The sequence below is a fragment of the Aedes aegypti genome, unplaced genomic scaffold (assembly GCF_002204515.2).
Source record: "Aedes aegypti strain LVP_AGWG unplaced genomic scaffold, AaegL5.0 Primary Assembly AGWG_AaegL5_hic_scaff_1418_PBJ_arrow, whole genome shotgun sequence".
Taxonomy (NCBI): Eukaryota; Metazoa; Arthropoda; class Insecta; order Diptera; family Culicidae; genus Aedes; species Aedes aegypti.
In genome coordinates, this window is record NW_018734854.1 from 139,730 (window position 1) to 150,572 (window position 10,843).

The 10,843-nt window shown below is 37.6% G+C and overlaps 1 long non-coding RNA gene across 1 annotated transcript; it reads left to right on the top strand.

The window, feature by feature from the left end:
* Positions 1-3,863: 3,863 nt before the first annotated feature.
* Positions 3,864-5,671, top strand: LOC110680454. The gene is made up of 2 exons (XR_002502884.1): positions 3,864-3,950; positions 4,371-5,671. It is a non-coding gene; the product is annotated as an uncharacterized LOC110680454 (long non-coding RNA).
* Positions 5,672-10,843: the final 5,172 nt, after the last annotated feature.

A 10,843-nucleotide genomic window follows, 5' to 3' on the forward strand; every position in this document is an offset into this window, starting at 1 on the left:
CCGAAGCACACTGCCCAGCAAGTCGCAAAAATCTAAAAAACTTCCCGGCGATGAAAACTAAAGAGCTCGTTTGCTTGGGCTTCCGAAGCGCACTGCCCACCAAGCCGCAAAAAGCTAAAAAACACTCCGGCGATGAAAACAAAAGATCTCGCTCGCTTGGGCTTCCGCAGCACAATCCCTTTTCTTGTTCACACTATACAAACGCAAAAGTTGATGAATTGACATAGATGGAATAGTTAGCTTATAGTATGTATCTGTAAAAGTTCTCAAAGAGTTTTAAGCAGAAAAGCGGGTTTTATTCCATCCCGACTGGAATGCCAGGCAGAATATAAATAATGAAAAAGTGTTTAACCTTAGAAAAACATAGTTAATTGCTGTTACGGAGATGAACCAGCCAAGGGCTGAAAATCTCCCTAATGAAGATAAATAATAATAATAATAGTTAATTGCTCCGTTCGATATACTTCCTCAGTACGAATAAGTATCCAATGGCTCAATACATCCTAAAAATCATGTAGGATAGCCATGTCTACTACAACAGGTAACTTAATATATATTTTTCATAACACCTTTCATTTGAAATGTTAGTTTTCATCTTGCTCGATAAGAATAAAACCGTCTTTCACCATGATAACATTTCAAAATTATGTACTTCATAAAAAAAACAAAAAGCAATGATAAAGTTCAGGATCCTTAGTGGACTTTTGAAGAACACGTCTGAAAACCAATACCGTAATCCGGGCTAACATTGATCAGCGGGGAAACATTGATCAGTATGACCCTTCTCGTAAAAAGTTCGAATCATCATTTATTTATAGAATATTTTCAAAGCATGAATGGTGCCTCTCCTTCTTACATTCATAAGCTAATATTAATTGAGGTTTTTGTGAAAATCGCGTTTCTTTTATGCGTAAATTTGTCAACTTTTTGAATCATTTAATTTTATCACTATGGATGACACTACCGAAGATTCATGTCTCACATGAGTTCTGCAAATGGTATGAGCATAGAAAATGCGGTTGTTGCTAAAAATGACATCGCCGAAAACGATTCCGTTGTCAAATTTTTAATAAGTTTACTCAATTTAGTAACATTAACGAACTACTATTAAGAATGCCGAATTTCCTTAGGAAATTGCCTACCTTTAGGCGTATTACGCGGCTCAAAGTGATTTTATTTTTAAAATAACTCAAAAAGCATATGACTTGTAAGGGTTTGGTCTTCATATTCGGCTTCAGGGGCCATGATTTAAGTAAGCAACGACATTTTCAACATTACCGAATGTTGTTTACATGGGTGATCAATGTTACCCCATATCAGTTTAATCAAAAAATCACTTAAAACATTTATTTAAACTTACATAAATATTTTCAAAACTGAAATACAGTATACAGTCACGAGCGGTGGGTGCCAGTACTTGTTTTAAAAATATAAAACATGGAACATTTGCATTTTCAAATGAACAGTTTAAGAAATATCCCAAAAACTGATCAATGTTACCCCGGATTACGGTATTTTTAAATGGCGAAAGATTTGACGATGCCTTTTTTTTGTGATAATATAGTTCTACCATACATGCCGTGTGCTGTTTGAATAAGTTCAACTATTGCAATACTTCTCGAAAACTTATTCAAATAGAATCAAGTAAAAAAAAAAATATAATTACCGGGTACCCCGGTTGGTTTGACTACATTTAATCTGAACACTTTTTAATTTGTACCCCGCTAATTTGCACATCGTTCAGATTAAAAATGGTTCAAACGTCATTCAGCCCATGGAACGGAGTAAAGTAGAATGGAACGCTGTGGAACGGAACGCAGAATCAAAACAAAACAGTGAAAGAGGTGAGCAGAAACACGTTTCTAGGGTGACTAGATGTTCAAATTAAAAATGAACCCCGATGGTTTGCATGAGGAGCCGTTCAAATTAACGGGATGTACGGTACTTACTTTATCGATTCTACGTGTTTCGCAGATGAAATTCATACACGCTACGATCTGAACCAACTCGATTTTCCACTTTTAGAACGTTTAATTTCCTGATTTACAAAAAAAAAACGAAAGTAAGATTTTCAACTTTCTCAACCTAACCACTACTTTCGCCGCTTCGCTGTATGAAGAGACAAAGTGACTTAACCACTAATCAAAACAACTAATTGAGTCGATTTTACACTGGTACAAAAGCGTCAAAAGTAACTGAATCATTTTGTCATAACATTTTTGTGGGGAATAATAGGAACTCTCTAGTTTTTGAACGCGAGCTTATTGTATGCAACATTTAAGCAATGTACACGGCGAAAAAATGTTAAAAAGGTGGTTCATTTTCAACCAGTTTTAGAAGACAAGTTGTGATTTTTCTGAATTAATTTTCTCAAAACCGTATGGAAGTTACTTACGTCGATTTGAAAAAGTAATCGAGAATTGTAATTTTTTATTCGGGTATTTTGTATGTTAGCTTGCTCAGTGACATTAACAGTTATATGAATTTGTGATTTAAACTAATTTTGTGTTATAAGTCTTTTTCGTTATTATCATTTTATTTTCCAGGAAACACTGTTATCAGGAAATTCAATGCACCTTTGGGGTTTGTTTAATGCGAAACTATAATACCACTTTAATTTAAATGATGATAAGCATGATTGCCTTTCAACTCAGTCAGTGGTGTGTCAATTCCCGTCGACGCCGTCGGGATTTCGTGAACTATGAAATCACTAATTATGTTTTCTTTCGAAAGTGAAGTAAAACCGTTCGTTCCGGCCCATTTGTTGATGGATTCGATATGTAGGGTCCCAGATATGTGTGAATTAAAGCGAATCAATATTTAAAAATGTTTGAAAATCCAATCTCTCATATATTTTTTACCATCTTTACCATAAATATAAAGACGTGTGAAACTTTCAGCTTTCTAGGTGGTGATTTAAAGGAGGCTCAAAGACGATACAGGTTTATATGGAAATTACTATGGGGAAAATAGGAAAAATGTTGTTAATGAAGGATGTTACTGAAGAAACAAATCACTTTTTAGTTAATTCTGTTAGGACTTTTTGTAGATTTTTGTAGGGCTATAATCCCATATGAAGCTAAATAATAGAAAGCAAACTCATGAATATCTCTTCTCCTATCCATCGGATTGAATTACTCTCTTCAGAAAACTTCAGGAATTTATTTTGAAATTGTGACTTGAGGGACATCCTTATTTAATAAATATCTTACAAAATTTACCAAATGCGTGACGCATTTTGACACCGCATTTTGACATAGTCAGAAAATAATTCTGATAGAAATTTCATCGCTACTTCATTACGGGGCTCATGAAAAATCTTAATGTGACAGTTATGCGGTTACAATTTCCAATGTGACAAAACAACTTGGTATTTTGTTCGGATTTTTTAGAACAAACTGAGTAGGTCGAAAGTATTTATCATTTGATGACTCTTCCCGGTATCAACTCGTAATTGTCAAAAATATCGAATGTGACAAAATTATGGGCAAAAACCTTGGCAGAAACGCACTAATAAAATAAAATAGTTCATAATTCATATTCTTCAGCTCCACTGTGCTGTTGTATCCAGCATACAGAAACATACACCCAAGCATGTTGCACTCCCCCTTTCACATGAAACAAACACGGCAAACATAACCACCGTGCAACAATGTCAGTTATGCTTGTTGTTGCACAGGTTGCACGGCAATGCGACGCAACATTAAAAATGAATCGTCGTCTTCTACGCTTGGCTCATGCAGTGACACTGTGGTGCGGCAGAATCAGTCTCATCGAAGTGCTCTTTGACAGCTGCAGCAGCAGCAAGTGCTCGGTCGGTGGCTCCCGGGTCGCGAAAAATTAGGAATTTATCAAAACAAAGAGTGAATTTAAAGTTTGCAGAGTTTGTGAAGATTGATTATCTCCCTAAAGTTTTGCTCTATGTGTGAACAATGTTGTGCAATCGGTTAGTCGTCACCTGAGACGAGACTCGCGAAGAGGAAAAAAAGCAACGTCATATGCAGCCCAGATTTCGCTGTCACGAAACGTCAGATGCAGCCAGTTGATTTTGTGGGCGAATATGTGGAAAGTATTGGAATAATTTCTAGAAAACTTAATTCAGCGAAATATTTCATTTAATTTGCACTGACGAAACTAAATCGAAACAAGCTAAACATTTGTTACTGCAATGTTTACTGTGTTTGCGGATATGAAATTTAACTTTAAAAGGTTTTCTGAACTTGGAACGATACAATCGCAATTCATCTTTGCCATTTAGTTCATGTAAAAGCTTGAACATCTTGCTCACAAATTTGTGTAAACACAGAATCGAAGAAGAAAATCTTAGCAACCGTAGAAAAAGAAGACCGACTTCGCGAGTCTCGTCTCAGGTCGTCACAGGTGCCGGGAGTGTTTTAAATGATTCATGCTAATTAACAACTTCGAACGTCGCACAGTGGCGTGTCTCCATACAAAAGTCGGTCAAAACTTCAAAAATTGGTGAAAATTTGATCGTTGCCAAGATGGTATGCTAATATCATTTTTGGTACTATTTTATTACATACCGTGTGTATTTTTTGTTACAGGGTCAATCCAGATATTTCTTAAAACATTAATTCAAGTATTTTTCCAGTTTCTTTCATTTTTATCTTCGGATTCCTCAAGCAATTTCTACAAGATTTTATTTATTATGCTCAAAGGATATTCAACCTCCAGAGCTCTCATCAGATTTTTTTTTCAAAACCGTCTAACAATAACTTGGTGATTATTGATGTTTCCAGGAATAACTCTAAAAAAAATTCTAGATGTTTCTATTTCATTTTTAGTGGATTTTTCTACAAAAAAATATCAGGATCAAATGACAGAGGAATCTGGGAAAATCCTAATAAATCTCCACGAGAAATTTCTCGAGCAATTCGCAAAAATTACTAAGTGGATTCGTGAAGGAATTCCTGAGAAAATAGTTGAAAGAATTGGCAAAAACCATTACAGCAGACACATCTCCTTATTTAAAAAAATCTCTAACAACTCAATTTGCGTTAAATTGAATTGAAAATCTGTTTTTTCGTTTAAAGTATTTGCAGCATAAGAAAAATATTTGAATGTAAAATTTTGATATAAATTTGAGGTTTTTTCCGGCTTTCCGTCACTGTGCGTCGTGACAAGGGCTACCTACAAAACAACAAAGGGATCGAGGTCGATACAAAACAGTAAATGTCTTGTCTGTCGCTTCGGTCGCTTCGCGTTCAGTTGGTGCATAGAAGAGTAAAGTGCAGCCGCCCATCCCGCAGATAGTGCTCCTAGTAGCAAATTTCGATAGATGGCCCGTCATTCTATGGTAATGTGTGTGTGTTCTTCGGGTAGATTGTGTTAAAAAATGCCAAAATCAATGAATGACTAAAAAGGGTCATAAATTTGTGCTGATAACAACAGAAGCTGCTACAGAATGTCGCCGTATCTTTGAAATGGCATATTGGCGTTATCAGTGTCCTGGTTTGGCGTCAACGTTCTAAGTGGCAAGTGAACCTATACGTATGTGTCGATTATATTGGCAAAGTTTCTGCTTTACGACCGGGAGCGTATGTGTCCCATAGAAAAGAAAATCTGGGCGGAAATTGACACCTGCTGGGCTTTCCACGGTTGTTGTGCATGGTGGTGATAAAAGCGCACATTTCAATAGTTGCGCGAAAGGTGCTAGAAAACCCAAAAAATAAGCAAAAGTTTGCTGCAAGTGTCGGCTTTTTGGTGAAGATAGAATTCAAGCAACTACAGCTAGTGCAATGGATCTGACAAATCTGTTCCTGTTCTGTTTGATGTCCTGCCTGATTGGGGCTGTGCTGATGCTGCTGATACAGTACTATGCCTTTGTGCGATACTTCCATTTGCCTGAGCTGGGACAGGAGCAGGAGGAGTACCGAAAGTCGGCCTACAGCGAGCCGTACGTGCTACCAGATGTAAGTGTTAAATGGAATGGTTTTCTCTTTATGTTGTGATAAAAACGTGTATTCCTATCTATGTTAAGTAATTTTACACTAAACAAAAAAGATGCTGAAATAATAATTACCAACGAATGAGTCTTTGAGAAGTTTTTGACTGGTTTTGTTTGATATTTTTAGCTTAAAAGTACATCTTACTGCAGAATTTCAGACGATTTGGCCGACAAAACCTTTTATGAGAAAAAGGCCAAAACTCCTTTAGATGCATAACATCATAACTTCTAAAGCTTGTTTACCATTTCCTATGAGTGTGATGAATTTCTTAAAGCATGGTGCTTTTGGTAATTTTGAAACATTAATTTACACTTTGTTTCAGAGAGAAACCCCATTTTATGTCAACTTATACAGATTGTAGGTTTAGTCTATGTCTTAGCTCAATGTTCACAAAAAATCATCCTCATGGTTTCTGAATATGAGTACTGGTACTGCTGAAACCTCTTTGATTTCTCTAGAAATATTATATGTCTATATATGAAAGCAATAATGGCAGATTTGGCATGCAAGTTCCTCAAGAAAGTGCTGTTCGAATACCAACTGAGCCGATAACAAAACTCAGGCACTCAGCATCAGTTGGGGATGCAAGATGCGGAAAATGACTGCGGAGAACTTCTTTTAAAAAGCGCATCGGCGTTTGAACAGGGAAGCCTTATGGAGGAAATTCTAGAAATGGCTCTGATAGAATTTTCGGTAGAAATCCATGAACAGCATTCCATTCCTCTAGCAATTCTTAAGAGGACTGCATATCCGTCATTGATTATTTAGAATTTTTCGTTCAAAAGCATGGAAATATGTTCACTATATCCTATTCCCCAAACGAACTACACTAATTAGATTTAATTTTTGAACAGAAAAACTTCGTTTGAGGTTGTGATGATGACGATGAATGATTACGATGACGGATTCTTAAACGTTAAGAAAATACTAAGAAAATTTGAAAAAAAAAATGCTTAAAGTTTTCTTTGAGGGAATTTGCAGACATTTTTAATTATTACAGGAGGAAATCATTGAAAAAGAATAAACAATTTGTAAAAAGTTCAGAGGAAACGAATGGAACCCTATCTAATTGAATGCCTAGAGTACTCTAACAAAATCTCTAAAGAATTTGCTGAATATGATAGACCTTTGGGAAAACTTGCACAGAAGTTTCCAAAGAATGCTCCAAAGAAAGATTTGGCCAGCACTTCCGTGATCCTTATACATTAAAAATACTTTATGTTGCATATGTAAGATCAATATTAGAATATTGTAGTATTGTTTGGTCACCTTACACAAAAAAACATGAAGAACGTATAGAATCGATACAAAAGCAGTTTTTATTATACGCACTACGTAATTTAGGCTGGTCAGTACTTCCTCTACCATCATATGAATCACGATGCATGCTTATCAATATGAAATCACTGAAAGTGCGTCGTGATTATGCTATGGTTTCTTTTGTTAACGATATTGTTTCACAGCGCATTGATTCTGCTGATATACTTTCAAAACTGAATTTTTATACTCCAACTCGTCACTTGCGCAATCGTCACTTGTTCGCAGTAGGTCATCATCGCACGAACTACGCTAAATTTAGTCCGTTGAATCAGATGATGACTATATATAATCAGCATTGTGAAATGATTGATGTTAACATGTCTCGAACAAAACTGAAAAAATACTTTTTTGATATACAAAACAATAGTAACTGAGGAATGTATTATGAATCGAGTATACTCAACAAATTTATAATATATAAACAAATAGATATTAAGAACACAATGTAATTTAGAATGGTCTACAAAATGCTTGACGTCAAATAAATAAATAAAATCCCTCGAGTAATTTCCACAATAAAGGCCGGTAAAATTCCTGTGGAAATTTCTGGGATATCTGTTGAAAAGCCTCTGAAGAAATGTTAGAATGAACTTTTAAAAGAATTCAGAAGAAAACTATGAATAAACTGCTGGGCAAAAACGGTACAGAATTCCAGAGAGAAAATCCTAAAATAGTGAATGGTGGACTTCCTTGAGGCAATATTTCTCAGGTAATCGTGAGTATCCTGAGAAATCTGTAATGGATTTAAAGAGTTATTCCCAAAGACAATCCTGAATAAAAAAAAACATTTGAATACTCCGTGTGTACCCTCCCTTTGGTTATGCGACCTTGCCGCGATGGGAGAGCATGATCCATTAGCCCATATGATGGAAACCAAAGGCATAACCTGTAGTGGTGGTATCACATTTTGGCATTTTTTGCTTAAAGCCGCGTCATAATTCATATGGCATAGACGCAATAATATCTCGGATGTGATCCAACGGACATTCTGCGTCATTGATAGAATTGATGCCCAGTTCAAATAATTAATCTATTCGAAGTGGACATTAATACTATTGGTGACGATCAGTTTGTCTTTCGCTAACCAGAATGATCCGTAGCCACTCTTACTATTAGCTAGCGAGAAACATCGTTATCATGTACGACGTAGGGAATATTACTTTGAGGAAATGACTAGTAGATTCACTGACCATAATAAGAAATACCTCTTTTGTAACAACGGTATAAATAATCTAATTCCAGCTTCATTTCCGCAAAATTTACAAGTAGAAAGTAGGCGTTGTGAAGCATTGAATTTGCCACCGAAAAGTAAATCTTGTAGGAGACTGTAATAGAAGCCTAAGGTAACTTTACTCTTAAATATTCACTATAAAAATGACTTTGGAAAGTAAGACGCTGAGATCGATCATTAGGGTACACTTGCTAGTTTCGTGAAATTGTTGAACATACAAGGAAAGTGACTTTTTTCTTTAAGGATATATGAACGTCATGACCAATAAATACTTTTAACAACAAAAATTGAAATTAACTAGAACAAATACTAAACAGCCTAATTTTGTTAAGACTTGACGACAATTGACATTTAAGACTCTAATCTTACGTAAAAGACAGGAGTAATCAGAATAGACAAATTATTCAAAACCATTTCGACTAGACAGTATTAGTAATGACACTACTATTTCAAACAAATTCTGATGGAGCTGCTGATTTTCACAATGCTTCCTTTCTCAGAAGCAAGGGAATATGGGTATTTTTCAAAAACTACCACGTCACAATACTTTTTTTTTTTTTTGGTTTAAAAATAGGTTTTATTGTGGTCAATTCATTGGGAATACAGTTTTAAAATTCTAAATCTAAGTGAAAATTCAAAGCGTTAACATCAATTCTATCGTTACATGAATTAACAAAGCAGATGTAATTAATAAACGAGCGCAATATTTTCACTCTCGTTGGACGTCCTAGTCCTGCCAGAGCAGGTCTCGCCAGGTCTTCAAAAGTGAGTCGTCTCCATCCATTTATCAGTCCCGCAAGCCTCTGCTGCAGACTCGTCCATGCCGGGCCGACACGAGCACAGGTACTGAATTTGTGTTGGAGAGTTTCAGTCGTCTGGTTCCCACAATACGTGCAATTTTTCGTCTGCCACTCGCTGCATCGCGAATAACAGTTTGCGATGTTCAGTTTTGCCATTTACTAGCAGATAGAGATGAGTGCGCTGCGTTGATGTTAGCTTCTTGTCTGCTATATTTCGCCAAACGCGTGGCCAGTTGCATGCTGGATTGTTGCGTTCCACCTTGGGCAATTCTGTTTGCTGAATGAAATGCCGATGGATGAGATCGGCGGAGGGGTTTTGTTGAATCAGGTGTGGAATTTGGGAATAATTTGAAAGGATTATTTTAATGTCGGGATGGTCTATGGGAATTGCTGGGCGGGAAGAGCGTGGAGAAGAAAGGATCTGTAGTAAGGAAGGGAATCGATCTCTTGATGGTGTCTGTTGATGGCGAGAGATTTCGCCTTCAAGGCTGGCAAATGCAGATTCAGTCCACCGTGCTCTTTGCTGCGAGCTAGCTGCATGATCGGGACGCGGGCGACTATTCCTCTCCACAGGAACGCACCCATCGTGGAGGTAATTTTCGCCGTGTGCACTCCTAATGGTGGTAGCACCGACGAAAGGTACCACAGCTTTGAGGTACCAAAGGTGTTCAGCATGATGACCTTCTGCTGTAACGTGAGCGTGCGCAAGGATTGCAGCCACATTTGCTGCGAAAATTTTCCCATCATCGCGGTCCAGTTAAGGGTTGTCATTAGACGTATTGAGTTGCGAAAACAACACCCAAAATTTTCACAGTGTTGGCTGTTTGCAGCCAATGGGCATCAATTTCGTTGCCTTCGCAAAACCCAACATTTATGGCAACCGTTTTCCGTAGGTTTAATTTTGCCCCGGCTACTAATTCGAAACGAGTGAATAATTCATTCATCGCTTCGATTTGCGCCGTCGATGTTACGATGACGCTGATGTCGTCTGCATTCGCCACCAGGAGATCGTCGCCACACACTTGCTCGAGCCTACACACCAGTGGATGGAGGTACAGCACGAAGAGGTGCATTGACAAGGGGTCCCCTTGCCGGACCGAACGTTGTATCTCAAACGGGCGAGAGAGATGCCCATTGATGAGCAGCCGAGAGGATGACCGGCTGGCGATACGAGAGAGCAGAGCGATGAGTTCCTGGTTAAACCCGAGCAAGCGCATGGTTTCGAAGAGAAAAGAGTGACGGACCCGATCGAAAGCGTTCTCAAGATCGAAGCTGATGAGCTTACCGGCGCGCCGGTGGTGACGTAGACTTGCTATTCGATCTTTAAGAGCGAGAGTGGCCTGAAAAATATTACGCTCCGAGTTCGAACATTTTTGGCCGTCGCTCAAAACGCCATGTGCTTTCATCACACACTCAAGCCTGGTTTTGAGAATGCGTGATAGCAGCTTGTAGTCGCTGTTGAGCAGCGAGATAGGCCGGTATGATCGGGCTGTGTTGTCGCTTCCTTTCTTTTTCACGAGCAC